Source organism: Bos indicus, chromosome 21 (assembly GCF_029378745.1).
Source record: "Bos indicus isolate NIAB-ARS_2022 breed Sahiwal x Tharparkar chromosome 21, NIAB-ARS_B.indTharparkar_mat_pri_1.0, whole genome shotgun sequence".
Lineage (NCBI taxonomy): Eukaryota > Metazoa > Chordata > Mammalia > Artiodactyla > Bovidae > Bos > Bos indicus.
The window spans coordinates 65,915,160-65,929,602 of NC_091780.1; the positions used below are offsets into that span (position 1 = coordinate 65,915,160).

At 36.4% G+C, this 14,443-nt stretch overlaps 10 non-coding genes across 10 annotated transcripts; all 10 read left to right on the plus strand.

The window, feature by feature from the left end:
- Nucleotides 1–1,336: 1,336 nt before the first annotated feature.
- On the plus strand, nucleotides 1,337–1,410 carry LOC139178451 (small nucleolar RNA SNORD113/SNORD114 family). The gene has a single exon (XR_011562845.1). It is a non-coding gene; the product is annotated as a small nucleolar RNA SNORD113/SNORD114 family (small nucleolar RNA).
- A 1,551-nt stretch (nucleotides 1,411–2,961) lies between these two features.
- On the plus strand, nucleotides 2,962–3,034 carry LOC139178456 (small nucleolar RNA SNORD113/SNORD114 family). The gene has a single exon (XR_011562849.1). It is a non-coding gene; the product is annotated as a small nucleolar RNA SNORD113/SNORD114 family (small nucleolar RNA).
- A 1,811-nt stretch (nucleotides 3,035–4,845) lies between these two features.
- On the plus strand, nucleotides 4,846–4,917 carry LOC139178460 (small nucleolar RNA SNORD113/SNORD114 family). Its single transcript, XR_011562852.1, has one exon. It is a non-coding gene; the product is annotated as a small nucleolar RNA SNORD113/SNORD114 family (small nucleolar RNA).
- A 493-nt stretch (nucleotides 4,918–5,410) lies between these two features.
- Nucleotides 5,411–5,485, plus strand: LOC139178455 (small nucleolar RNA SNORD113/SNORD114 family). Its single transcript, XR_011562848.1, has one exon. It is a non-coding gene; the product is annotated as a small nucleolar RNA SNORD113/SNORD114 family (small nucleolar RNA).
- Nucleotides 5,486–5,491: 6 nt separating this feature from the next.
- On the plus strand, nucleotides 5,492–5,566 carry LOC139178461 (small nucleolar RNA SNORD113/SNORD114 family). The gene has a single exon (XR_011562853.1). It is a non-coding gene; the product is annotated as a small nucleolar RNA SNORD113/SNORD114 family (small nucleolar RNA).
- A 935-nt stretch (nucleotides 5,567–6,501) lies between these two features.
- LOC139178450 (small nucleolar RNA SNORD113/SNORD114 family) lies at nucleotides 6,502–6,573 on the plus strand. Its single transcript, XR_011562844.1, has one exon. It is a non-coding gene; the product is annotated as a small nucleolar RNA SNORD113/SNORD114 family (small nucleolar RNA).
- An 892-nt stretch (nucleotides 6,574–7,465) lies between these two features.
- LOC139178459 (small nucleolar RNA SNORD113/SNORD114 family) lies at nucleotides 7,466–7,540 on the plus strand. The gene has a single exon (XR_011562851.1). It is a non-coding gene; the product is annotated as a small nucleolar RNA SNORD113/SNORD114 family (small nucleolar RNA).
- A 2,490-nt stretch (nucleotides 7,541–10,030) lies between these two features.
- On the plus strand, nucleotides 10,031–10,102 carry LOC139178444 (small nucleolar RNA SNORD113/SNORD114 family). The gene has a single exon (XR_011562838.1). It is a non-coding gene; the product is annotated as a small nucleolar RNA SNORD113/SNORD114 family (small nucleolar RNA).
- Nucleotides 10,103–11,283: 1,181 nt separating this feature from the next.
- LOC139178467 (small nucleolar RNA SNORD113/SNORD114 family) lies at nucleotides 11,284–11,355 on the plus strand. Its single transcript, XR_011562859.1, has one exon. It is a non-coding gene; the product is annotated as a small nucleolar RNA SNORD113/SNORD114 family (small nucleolar RNA).
- Nucleotides 11,356–12,842: 1,487 nt separating this feature from the next.
- On the plus strand, nucleotides 12,843–12,917 carry LOC139178445 (small nucleolar RNA SNORD113/SNORD114 family). Its single transcript, XR_011562839.1, has one exon. It is a non-coding gene; the product is annotated as a small nucleolar RNA SNORD113/SNORD114 family (small nucleolar RNA).
- The last annotated feature ends 1,526 nt before the right edge of the window (nucleotides 12,918–14,443 follow it).

Below are 14,443 nucleotides of genomic sequence, written 5' to 3' on the forward strand. Positions count from 1 at the left end.
TCGCTGTTTTGTTAAAAACATGGGTTAAGTATAATCTAAGAATTGGCTGTGGCCCACTATGAAACCCATATGTCACCCACGGCCCTTAATGAGTAGGTGCAAACCTTGGCTGAGAATTGCCGAGGGAAACTATTGTATGTACACATGTTAAGGATACTTGAGGCTCTTGTTCTGGAGGTTCCTTGCTTCTTGTAAATTGTTGAATTAATATTAGTCAATTAAAAATTAAAAATCAACAAGTGTGCAGATGAATGAGGAAAAAGAGGGCAAATCGTGGACCAGCAAAGGGTAGCTAGTAGGGTATGAATCAGGGCTGATGGATGGCCTGTATCTGGCACTGAGTTGTCCTGTACAGAAAGAGGTCTAGTCTGTTGTCTGGTGGATGTGATCCTGAGGCAGGCTAGGAATGCTAGTCCTAGAATTTAGTCCTGGGCAAAGTTCTTGGACCTTAGTGGTTCGTGAATTTTGATGGCATTATTACTACAAAAAAAATGAATAACCAATCTATTCAATTACTTGAGTAAATAAAGAGGAAGAGGGTAAAGTGTTGTTCAATTATGGAAGACGAGACAACAAATACTATTAATTTAATTTGAAAGTATGAGTATTTTTTAAAAAATAATTGGATCAAGGGTATTACCTCTTTAGCTAACTATCTCATGCATAGGCAGAGATAATATATAGTCCCTGTTAATGCTCTGTGTCAGTAGTGAGTTAAGAGTTGTTCTTTTTTAGGACATGAGACAGAATTATTAACATCAATTAGTATATATTTAAATGACTAAGGAAATGAAATGTGGAAGCAGTGATCAATGGACATAAGGCCTGAATTATTTTATCATCTGCTATGCTTTGCACTCCTCAGGGTGGGTTCTCAATGCTGTTCAAGTTTCAACCATGATTCCTGTGATCAAAAAATTTATGGCTGCATCTATGTGTAGGAACCAGTGTAAGTAATAGTTATATTTCTTATTGAGGTAGCTAATGGTATTCACTATAAGGACTTGGAACTTCCCTGGCAGTCCCGTGGTTGAAATTCCATGCTTCCGCTGCAAGGTCTGTGGGTTCAATCCCTTTTCAGGGAACTATGATCCCACATGCTATGCAGCCAAAAAAAAAAAAAAAATATGAAATGTAATGATGGAAGGCCAACCGTAGCCTGACAATGAAGGTGGTGTTGGTATGAAGCATGATATTGATTAATTGGTATATTAAACATTGAGTCTGTTAGGAATTTTCCAGAAACCACTTAGGTCTTTGTGATTTACACAAATTAACTTTGTCATTATTTGTGAATGATTGTATTAAACAAAAAATGAAGACTAAGGGTAAAATCTGGACCAATGATGATGACTGGCGCATATGAGTCATGTATAGTGAATGCTACGTGTCAGGAGCTCTGAGGTCCAACAGTGAAAGAATCTGCTAGAAAATGTTGCTTTAGACATTTCTCATGTATATGCAAGGATCTGTTTTTTGACTTATGGTCACAGATTTAAAAAATATTTTTGTAACATAATCAATAAGAGAATAAAGTTAATATCTGATTACGAGAAAAATAATAAATATTACTATAAATTAATAAATACCTAAATTATGATGTATATGAATGGTAGAAAGTATGGGTTAATGGTGAGAGTGTCTCAATCTTTTTTTTATCACCTTCTTTGCTTGGTACTCTTCAGAATAGATACTGGAGTGGACTTCAGCTTCTGCCACAGTGAAGATTATCACAATGTCTCTGTCAGGAAAGAGACCAAGGTAGGTCATGATCAAAAACCTTGTCTTGGTTCGAGTCTTCATTTAAGGGTGTGTTTGGTATTATTAAAAATTCTTAAATTAAAAAGTTAGCTATTATCAATAATAAATACCTATGAAACATGTTGATTAATTGATAGCATGTAACATTGAGATTTGGAAAAGGAAATGGCAACCCACTCCAGTGTTCTTGCCTGGAGAATCCCACAGGCAGGCTGCAGTTCGTGGGGTCGCACAAAGTCAGACACGACTGAAGTGACTTAGCAGCAGCAGCAGCAACATTGAGATTGAATAACAGAAGCGGTATGGTCCATGTGGGAAATGATTGTATAGACAAACTGTAGATTCTTACTCTTGGCTTTTTCATAATGAATTACTTTTTCATTATTATAAAAAATAATAATTTAATAATTAATAATTTGATCAATACAAATATAGACACCCAGGAAGAAAACGAGACCAAAACAGTAGAAATGAACCACATAACAGTCATGATGACTGGTGGATATGAGTTGTAGACGATGAAAAGTGAGATCCGACACCCAAAATAACGTGTTCAAACTTTAATTTGGAAAGGATTTTATAGACAACTGTCAGAAATACACAAACATCATGTTCTTAGGTTTATAGATTTAGGTTTATTATTAATGGATCATAGAATCATTAGAGAAGGAGGAAGGAGAAAATGAAGCATTATTCAACCATGAGGTGAGGCAAAATATATTACTAATAAATTTTGAAAACACTGAAGCCCATTGAGAAATAAATGGATCAAGTATGTTACTTCTTTGGCTAAGGATCATGTAGACATGGCTAAGGAAGAGTCAGTTCTATTCTAGATGAGTTCCAAGGTTGAGTTTGTTCTCTTTGTTAATAGAAAAAATGTGTATGTGTAATGAAAAATTAATAGATACATAAAAATGGAGTAAGTGATGTGGAAAGGAAGGATCAATGTAGATAAGATCCTAATCTTTTTTTATAAACTAGTATGCTCTATACTCCACAGACTGGACATACTTGAGATGATTTAACCATCTTCCATGATCCCAAGCCCTTTGGTTGCCTCTATACATTCATTAGAAGTATGGAGGCCAGTGTAAGTAACAGTAAAAGTTCTTGTGTTTGTTTGATTATTTACTTAAGAGTATTTACTATATGATTAATGTGAATTAATGAGTTAATAAAGAGAAATTGTGCCAATCCTGGATCAATGATGATGACTGGTGGTTTGAATCATAGATGATAAATAATGTGTGCCTGAAACTCTGAGGTCTGGGAGAAGGAAATCCAATACGTTATCTCTGCTTGTAAAGATCCTATAGATAGAAATCAGGAATATACAGGGATCTTATTTTTTTCTGTGTTCATTCATGCATTTTCACTTTATTGTTATAATTGGAGAAATGAAATAATCTATAAATATGTAAATAAAGCTGGATGAGTACATCCTTATCCAGTTGAAAAACTGTGTGATCATGCAAGAAATACTGTTAATAAATTTAAAAAGAAGTCCAAAGAGAAACAAACAGTGCGTGACTGTTAAGTTTTGGGATAAGAATAACATAGACGATAGTCATAGTCACTGCTCATTTTCTTGTTAGGGACAAGTTTTAAGTTTCATTTTCTTAAGAGAAAATGAAATAATTTAGAGTATTCTAAATTAATGATTGTCTAAATCACTAAAAATGAAATGCAAAAGCAAGGATCAGTGAATAGTTCTCATTTTTTTATCATTTGCTCTGCCATGTACTCCGCAGAATGGATGCCCTTGAGCTGACTTAAGCATCTTCCACGGTCTGGAGCCCTGTGGTTGCATCTGTATGTTAGGACAGTGGAGAACAATGTGAGTACTAGTCAATGTACTTGTCTTGGATTAAGCCGTATTTTAAAAAGATATTATTAAAAATTAAATATCGTAAAAAAATTCCAAAAATCTTATGTCAAATACCATTGATACAAAGCAATACGACAATTAATCCATATATGAAGCCCTGAGATCAGTTAATGAAAGAGTTGAGCGTCAGCGGAAATGATTGTTTAGGTGGATGTCAAAGATACTCAAGGGTCTTACTCATGATTTATTTGTGTACCTTATGCTCACTTAAATAATAATGAATTAATAAATGTAGATGTTAGTAGGGAATAGAGCCCTTCCTGGACCATATGACGGGAAGCATGGGAGTCTATGGTAAATACTGCGTATCTGTAACCCTGATTCCTCACAAAGCAAAATCTGGTTAATCGTTGATTTTAAATGACCCCGGAGATGGATGTTAGGAAAGCACAAACATCTTATTTCATTTTGGAGTTTACAAATTTAGATGTATTAATGATAATCAATAAGCAAACCATTGAAAATGTAAAAGAGCACATAAAAAGAAGAAAGGGAAGCATTGTCCACTAGGAACATATGTGGTGAGGTAAGAAATATTATTAATAAAATTGAAAACATTCATGCCATTAAGCTAAGCACTTTGCCTTCTTACTGAAAAGGTCGTAAAGACACTGATATGGAAGAGTCAACATTATTGTTCTGGGTCAGTTTCAAGTGTTTCTTTTGTTAAGAGAAAAAAATGCTACACTATGAAAAATTAATAAATGCCTAAATGAGTAAATGAACGGTGGAAAACAAGGATCAGTGGCAATAAGGTCTCCATTGTATCATGTTCCTGCTCTGTGCTCCTTGGAATGGGCACTCTTAAACTGGTACAAGCATTCTTCCACAGTCCTGAGATCTCTGGTTTATTCATGTGTTAGGGCTGTCGAGGCCGTATGAGTAGTAGAGAAATTTTGGTCTTAGTTTCAATGTTTTGTTTAAAGGTATTGACTTTATTATTGCAAACTGTGACATACAATCAATGAAATCCAAATAGCCCAGTGTGAAATATGGGATTAATATGAAGCATTACATGATTAATTCATATAATGAAAACAGAATAATTAAAGAAATATTGACATGAAAGTGGTTCTATATATGAGATTTCTAAGCTTTTTGGTGGTTCCAATAAAACCATTTAAAAATTATTACTGAATTATGAATTGAGCAATAAACAATATAGAAATAATGAATTAAAAGAGGTATGACATTGAATCGATGATGACTACTGGTGGATTATGAGTTGTGTCTGATAAATACAAGTCTAGACCTCTGAGGTCTAATGCAAAAGAAATGTCTTTTTTCTCTTACATTTTCATTCTTATTTATAATTGAACCAATGAAAGAATCAATCAATAAATATGTCAATCAATGAAGAGAAAGTGTCCGTATTTTATCATATTCTCTCTTTAATACTTTTCAGAATCAAAGTTCAAGCCTTTATTGTGATCAGAGTTATCACTTTCATGTTGCTATGGGACAGAGACCCAGGGGCGTAGTGGCCAAGATTTCCGTCCTGGTTTGGGAAATTGGCTGAAGTGTTTTCACTGTAATAAGTTCAACCAAGGACTTCCCTGGTGGTCCCCTAGTTAGTAGTTAAGTTCACCTTCCAAGGCAGGGGTGCAGGGTTGATACCTGGCTGGAGAGCTAAGACCCCAAATGCCTCATGACCAAACTACCAAAACATGAAAAGAAAAGTAATACTGTAACAAATTTAATAAAGACTCTGAAAATGGTCCGCATCAAAAAAACTTAAAAAAAAAAAGTCATGGTTTCTGGATCGATGACGATCCATGCCAGCGTCTGAGTCCTCAATGACGAGTAATACGTGTCTGGAACTCTGAGGTCCATGGTTTCTGAATCGATGACGATCCATGCCAGCGTCTGAGTCCTCAATGACGAATAACACGTGTCTGGAACTCTGAGGTCCAATAGAAATGAAATGTGGTCTTTCTCTTCATGGATTTTCATTGGTTCCTCGATGGTGGCAGTGATTGGAGAGAAGTTTGAGATATTCAAGGGTCTTTTTGCTGTTTGGGGTCATCTTGCTTTTATTTCATCAGTATTGATGACATGATGATTTATATGATCCAAATGAATGAATGAAAGACCTACAGCTGGGTCTTAGGGACCCAGCGATGAACTTGGGTAGAGGACGAGGGGTGGGCAAGTAACCCAGAGTGTCTGGAAGCCTGAGGGCCATGACAGCACATCCCCTGTAGTCTACTTTTCTCTCTTCATGTGGACAGATATTGGGAATCTATAAAGTCATACTCTTAGGTTGGGTTAGTGAATTTAGATTTCTTGTTATCAAAAGACAGGTCCCTTGAAAGGATATACCTACTAGATTGAGTAGAAAAGGTCAGTTAGTGTCTCCTCTGGACACTTGCGGTCCAGCAAGAAATAATGATAAAAATTGCCTCTGTGGATACACATTTAGCAACAATGCACCTAAGAGGTCAACTGCTTGGCAAAGCGTCCTGTAGATGTAGCACAGGGAGAGCCACTTGTATTGTTTGTATCCTCTCAAATTTGAGTATAGTTTTATTTCTAGAAAGCAATCTCTTTGCCTTATGAAATAGGTATTAATGCCTCATGATTCAGAACATGAAATTTGGAGTGGAAAAATCAGTGACCCTAAATTTTTTTTTCTCTCTCTTTTTGTTTGGTTTTCATGGACTGGACTCTATTCATGAGAATTGACGCCTTTGAGCTGAATAAACCGTCAGTAGTCCGTGGTCATGAACCTTATGATTGTAGAAACCCGGGTGAGTAATGATCACATTTAAGGGGGTGTATCCAGGAGAGATGTGTGGAATTAGTGGTTAAAGAACGTAGAAATCAGTGAAGAGAAGAAGAGACAACACTGGATCGATGATGACTGCTGGTGGCGTATGAATTGTGAATGATGAATGCGTGATTGGAACGCTGAGGTCCTATGCAAATAGAATCAAGTCCATCCATTTTCCTGATGGGAGTGACACTATAGCAGAGGTCAAGAATGCATCAGGGTCTCATGGTCCTTGTTTTGATGCTGGAACTTTCTGTTGAGTAGAATGGACAAATAGAGTAGGTCTTCCCAAACACAGGAGGAGATGTAAAGGTGAAAGGTGGAAGACAATTGCCAGTCCTGGAAGCATGGGTTGAGACAAGGGAGACTATGAATATGGCAAGGACACCTCAAATTTCAATGAAGAAGCCATGGGCCATAAATGTTAGCACTTAGGGAAGATGGCAGGGACAGGGTAAGGAATAGTCAGCCTTTGTCTTATGGCTGTACAGTAAGATACAAGTGGTTTGTTTTCAAGAGATTTCCCACATACCCTAGGTTAAGGAAAGCCTGAATGGAAGCAGGGAGCTGTAGAGAGTGTCTTGACGATCCTGGTGATCTGCTTTGTTTTATACTTCTCAGAGTGAATGCATGGGATCTGATGGAGGGATTCCTCATGGAGCACCAACCTAGGATGGCCTATTTGCTGTTGGAACCATAGAACCTAGACCCACGTGAGAATCCTCTCATTCCTCATCTGTTCTAAGGTGGTTTCTCTAAAAGTAAAGATTGCACTGTTAACTTAGGTGACAGAAAATCAAAGAAGGCCATTTTTTTTTATCAGTTTCTTGATGAACAAGGAAGTGATGTAGGGGTAAGGTGATAGTAAAGGTAAGACAGAGATGGAATGATGTGAAAAATTTCTAGAGACCTATGAGCCATATGACACCTCACTGGCCTCCTTTTAACCCCATAGTGTTAAAATCGTCATTACGTGACGATTCATTAAGTGAATTAAGGCATGAATGAGTTACCAGAGTCGAATGAAAAGTCATGGTTTCTGAATCAGTGGTGATCCATGCCAACGTATAAGTCATCGATGATGAATAATAGGTGTCTGGAACTCTGAGGTCCAATAGAAAAGAAATGTGGTCTTTCACTTCATGGATTTTCATTGGTTTCAGTAATTGAGCCAATGAAGGTATCAAAAAGCATGAATACACATCCACGAAGGGCAAATGTCTCTCTCTGTGCGCTCCTTCTCTGCTCGGTACTTGTCAGAATAGAAGCTCATGGTGGTTTCAGCCTCCATGGTGATCAAGGTTGTGAGCTTCCGGTTGCTCTGAGACAGCAAGTAATATAGAAATAAATGGGGTGAAAGGAGATAGCACTGGGCGATTGATGCCTACTCGTTTCATGTGAGCTGTGTGTGATAAATACGTTTTGTGGAGTCTGAGGTATTACGTAAAGGGAACCTAAGAATCTGGGGGCAGGCATTTGTGTCGGAATGCATTTTTTAGGAGGCAGGAGACCATTTTGAGCAGTACCTGCTCTTTAACTCTTTTTGCTGTTTTCTAAAGGCAATGGCACCCCACTCCAGTACTCTTGCCTGGAGAATCCCATGGATGGAGGAGCCTGGTGGGCTGCAGTCCATGGGGTCGCTAGAGTTGGGCATGACTGAGCGACTTCACTTTCACTTTTCACTTTCATGCATTGGAGAAGGAAACGGCAACCCACTCCAGTGTTCTTGCCTGGAGAATCCCAGGGACGGGGGAGCCTGGTGGGCTGTCATCTATGGGGTCACACAGAGTCAGACACGACTGAAGTGACTTAGCAGCAGCAGCAGCATTGGTTATTATTTTTCCAATAAGATGTTTGAAATATAATCAAATAATGTTAGTCACTCAGTTGTGTCTCTTTGTGACCCCGTGGTCTGTAGCCCACCAGGCTCCTCTATCCATGCGATTTTGCAGGCAAGATACTGGAGTGGGTTGCCATTCCCTTCTACAGATAATCAAATAAGGCCATTTTAATCCCATTGATAAATAAGTAATGAATATGAAGCTTTCTATTGATTAATGCATTGTGAAACCTTACAATAAATATGAGACAGATTTGAGATGAGAGTTTCTGCAGAGATATATTAGCTATAACAAGGTTTTGTTGAGTATTTTCCAAGTACTGTTAAAATTTTAATTAAGCCTTTCCCCCTGATTTTGTGCCTTACAATTGCATCTCTGTGTTAGAAACAGAAAGCCCAGTTGTCAGTAATAGCCAACTTCTTGTCCTGTTTGTTTGCTTATTTTTACCTGAAAGAAATTTGGTCAAGTTTATCTCGGATTTGTTGATTTCTGCATTTGTGTTATTTGTGCGTGTCTGTGTGTATTAAGGTTACAGTTTGAAATCTTCATACAGAATACCAAAAGTCAATTATAGCTCAGTGGAAAATAGAGAATTTGATGAAATATTAGTTGATTAATATATAAATCAAAAATAGCGTCTAATTTTAAAAAAGATGCTGAAATCACATTGCTGTGAAATTGAACTATTTACACAGTAGTGATGTCCTGGGCTTGTTAGGTGTTTTGAATAATAGAGTTTTAAACTGTTTATGAATGGATTACTTGTTTAGTCAATAAACAAGTAGAAATGAAAGAACAGAGACACATATGGACCAATTATGCTTATCATTCCAGGAAGAGTCCTGAAGGATGAAAACATTTCTGAAGCGTCTTTCTGAGATCCGACACAGAACATAAGTAGTCTATGTCCTTTGTTGAAATTGTTTCTATAAGGAGTTGTCTGGAATACAAAAAGATCATATGCTTGTTAATTTCATAGTTATAGTAGTTATTAACAATGAATCTATGATGAAATCATTAAACACATAAATAAACATGTAAGGAAAACTCGTGAAGTTGTTCTCATATGAGTATCTTCTTTTTAGACAAGGTATTGTGAATACAAATTCAAAATTCTGAATCCCGTTAAACTGGTGAGGGTCACCCCTTTGGCCAGAATGCTATAGACATGCTTATATAATAGCCATGTATTTATTCTTTTTCAGGCTAAAGATTGAAGTTTTCTTTTAATCAGTTTAAGAAAAAAACATAGGAAGAATAAATAATGAATAACTGAGTGTGGTATAAATGAAATGCCCCAAGTAAGGGTCAGTGGCGATTTGGTCTCAACATTTTCACCCTCTTCTGTGTTTCGTGCTCCGCAGGATGAATGCACTAGCGATGATTTAGCATCTGTCGTGGGCACCAGACCTGCGGTTGCCTCTGAAGAATAAGAGAATGGAGATTAATGTGAGTAATAGTTGAAGTTCCATTTTCAGTGTTTCTTATTAAAGAAATTCACTCAATCATTAAGGAATGTGGAATAGAGAAGGTATTGTGAGTAGAGAAGGTAGCTGCATTTCTGTCTTGACTATGTTTATATGAACCATTATGCTGATTAACTCTAAATGGAAAATGACTATTAATGTGAGATATATTAAACTAGCAATAATTCTGTATACACCAAAGCTCCTCTGTTTTTAATTGCACTGCTAAAATTATTAGTGAATTTATGATTTATGCAGTAAAGAAATAGAAACATATGTAGAAAAAGAGGGTCAGTATTGGATCAGTGATGACTACCTGTGGCGTATGAGTCATGTATGATGAATACATGTCTGGAACTCTGAGATCCTATGCAAATGGAATCTATTCCATTGTGTTATTTGAAGTGATCCTATAGTCAAAGGTTACGGATATAAAAAGATCTTTGTTTTGGTTATTATGACCGTGCATTTTTTGACCATGCGTGGTAGATGACCATGCATCATTCTGTTTTTATGATTTGATCAATGAAATAGTTAATTGCAAATTTATAAAGTAAACAATGATGACTATAAAGACTTTTCAATAATAAATATATGTGGCTTTAGGAAATAATACTAACATAGACTAATACATTAATCTATATTGAAAAGACTGATATCCATTAGGTAAAAACGTCCTAGAAAGATGTTATCTCTTTGGTTAAGAATGATTTGGAAAATGATAGGTAATAATTACTGACTGAGTCAGTAATCAATTTGACATTAGATTCATTAAGGGAAAAAGAAGTCAATATTATCATCATTTAGTAAATGACTAAGTTATTGTGCAAATGAAGCGCAGATTATTGGATCAATGGGGAGAATATCTGAATATTTTTATCACCTTGTCTGCTTGTTATTCTTCAGAAGGGGTGTTCCTGCTGCTTCAGCCTTCACTGTGTTCAATCATCGGCTGCCTCTGTGTCAGGAAAGCCCTAAGGTAAATAATGGGCCAGGTTGTTGGCCTGGGTGATTTGTTTGAGGGTGCTCAAGTCCCATGGGCAGAGGAGCCTCGTAGGCTGCAGTCCATGGGGTCGCTGAGGGTCAGACACGAATGAGCGACTTCACTTTCACTTTTCACTTTCATGCATTGGAGAAGGAAATGGCAGCCCACTCCAATGTTCTTGCCTGGAGAATCCCAGGGACGGGGAAGCCTGCTGGGCTGCCGTCTATGGGGTCGCACAGAGTCGGACATGACTGAAGCGACTTAGCAGTAGCAGCAGCAGCATGATGTTATTAGAAAGTATGAAATTAATAAAAATGTTGCCCATAGTTCAGTGGTAAATATGATAAGAAACATTGTTTTGATTAATAAATAATGTGCAGGATTGAGGTTGAACAAAGCAAGAGAAAGCCTCTGAATGAGAAAACATTCTGTAAACTGAGATTATGAATATGAAGGTCTTATTCCTGGGACATTTACTAAATCATATATTATTTTTATTAATATCAATCAACTGATGATTTAATCAATACAAATATAGAAATGAATGAAGAGAAGAGACTAAGTCACGGACCAATGATGATGATCGTTTCGGGTAGAGTCCTGAACGATGAAAACATGTCTGAAACTCTGAGGTCCAATCCAGAACACCTGTAGTCTCCTCCCTTTTCAAAACTGCTTTTCTAGAGAGAGGTCTGGATTATTCAAAGACCATATTCTTGTATTGATTTTCTGGACTTAAATTTGTTGTTATATATTAATGGATCTGTGACAGAACCATTAAGTAAATATAAATTAATGTATAAAGAAAAAATAGGATGAACTATGGTCAAAATTGAACACATTTTCTGAGGGTTACTTATTTGACCAAGATTAGGTAGAAATGCAGAAATAAGAGGCAGTTTAATTATTGTGTTTTTTCTTTACAAGACAAAAAAATTGAGAGAATAAGAAAAAATGATAAATACCTAAATATTGAGTAAGCTTAGTTCTCAATATTTTCCTTATATTGCGTTTTCTGTACTCCCCAGAATGAATGCAGTAGAAGGATTTAACATCTTTCATGGACGCAAGCTCTGTAGTTGCCTCTGTATAATAGGATGATGAAGATTAATGTGAGCAATAGTTGTTGGTTTTTCCGGTTTGTTTTGTTATTAAGGTGATTCACAGTATTATTAGGAATGTGGGATATAGTAAAGAAGGCAGCTGTATCTCAGTGTTGCGTATGAATATCAGTTCAGTCAGTTCAGTTCAGTTGCTCAGTCGTGTCTGACTCTGCGACCCCATGGATTATATGGATTATATGCAGCATGCCAGGCTGCATATATCCATATAATTGGATAATATGAGATTCTATAAATAAACATTTAATTAAAAATAAAGGTGAATGGAGTAAAACACTGTCTAATTATCAAAATATGTAGTGAGACAAGAAATAACTATTACTGTATTATGGAAACCCTGAATTTCAGTTAATAATGAATGGTGCATGACCGATACCACTTAGGCAAAGGATACGGGTGATAGGATCTAAGTGAAAGACATTCTTCAGGTTCTGGCACAAAGGTGAGATCCCAGTGGTTCGTTTTTGACAGATGTTGTGTGTGTCCTAAGTTAAGGGTGGCCTGAATAATAATGTGAACGTGGAAGCTGGGAAGAGTGGGGATTGTCTCCGCCACGTTGATGGTCCGCTTTGCTTTATATTCCTCCGAGGGCGAGCATGAGACCTGAAGGAAGGATTCCTCATGGGGCACCTGCTTAGGATGACATCTTCATTGTTGGAACCGGAGACCCATGTGAGCAGAATCAAATTTGTCGTCTTGGGTTGAATGGCTTGTCTAATGTTTATGCTGCATTATTAATATATTTGAAGTATGGTTAAAGAAGGTCATTTTAATCCTGTTGAGAATGAAGAGATTAGTATGACGCATTATATTGATTATTGCCTATGTGAAAAACTGATCATAGGTAAGAAAGACATAATGGTGTGAGTATTTTTCTAGAAACATGTGTGTTGGCTGTGTCAATCTTTTGTTGGGTTTTGTGAATCCTAGAGTTATAAATTATAATTAGCAAATCAATGAATTAATCAATTAACAATACAGAATGAGGACCCAGTCTTCTTTTCTGGATCAGTGATGATAAATGCCGGCGTATGAGTCATTCATGATGAATAATACGTGTCTGAAACTCTGAGATCCAGTAGAAAAGCAGTGTCTTTCTATTCAAGCATTTTTATTGGTCGTGATAATTGAGCCAATGAAAACATTGATAAACAAGTCTGCAGATCAATGGAGAGAAGGTTTCAATCTCTGTTTTCACCTTCTTTGTTTGATACTTTTCAGAACAGAAGCTCAAGGTGATTTCAGCCTCTACTATGATCAATATCATTTTCAGGAAAGAGCACGGTGAGTAATGCTCAAAAATTTCTTCTTGGTTTGTGTTGTTTAAGTGTTTTCATAATATTCTTTGAAAGTAGTAAATATAAGCTAAAGGTTAACTATGTCCCAGTGATAAATATGACTTGAGACCATATGTTGATTAGTTGATAATATATAACATTGATATTTATTAATGAAAGGTACAATCTATTTTGGGGTTAATTAAAGAAGAGTCAGGGATGTTTAATGGCTTGCTCTTTGGTTTTTCTTATTCAAATATTTATTTTGTTATTATCAGTGAAGTAATGATTTAATGGATATGAATATAAGTATAAATGAACTAAAAGTGGGCCCAAATGGACCAGTGATGATGATATGGATGATGTAAACAAGAGTCTGGTACTCTGAGGACAAAACCCATACTCTTTTTCTTTGTTTATTTCTTCCTGTAAACAGGTGTTTAGAATGTACAAAGTTCAAGTTCCTGGACTGAGTTTAAAAATCATTACTGTATCAATGAAAGCACTATTAAAGATATATAGATAATAGATGAATGAAAACAGTGAATTATTATCTAATTATGAACATATATGATGAAACAAGAGATATTAATAAAAACTGCCAACATTGATGTCCATTTTGAAATGGGTGGGTCAAGGGTGTCACCTCTCCGGCCAAGTATCAGACAGACCTGAACTCTTCAGAGCTGACTTTATTATTCTGAGTCAGTCTCACATTTAAAGTTATTCTTTCCGTTAAGAGAAAACCATGTCTGCATTCTAAAAAAGTTATAAATTCCTAAATGACTGGTTAAACGAAAAGCAGATGAAGAGTCAGTGGTCATAAATTTTTTTCTTTTCTTCTCATTGATCATGCTCTCTGTTGTTCAAAATGGACACATCCACACTTGGAGTCTCTTGTAACGCACCTTACGGTTGTATCTCTATGTTAGGAGCGCAGAGTCCAGTGTGAGTAATGGTCAAATTTCTCATCATAGTTTCAGTGACTTTTTCCCTCTGTGTATACAGTGTATTATTTGAATTTCCATGTACAATAACCAAAGGGCAGTGCAGCTCAGTGATAAGTATAGAACTTTATGAAACATGAATTGATTAACTCATAGATGAATAACAGCATATCATTTATTGGGATTAGCACATGTACACTACTGATGCCAGATATAAAACAGTTAAATCATGAGAACCTGCTGTATAGCACAGGGAACTCTACTCAGTGCTCTGTGATGGCCTAAATGGGAAGGAAATGAAAAACAGAGGGGGTATTTGTGTGCATATAGTTGATTCACGCTGCCACACAGTTGAAACTAAGACACTATTGTAGACCAATT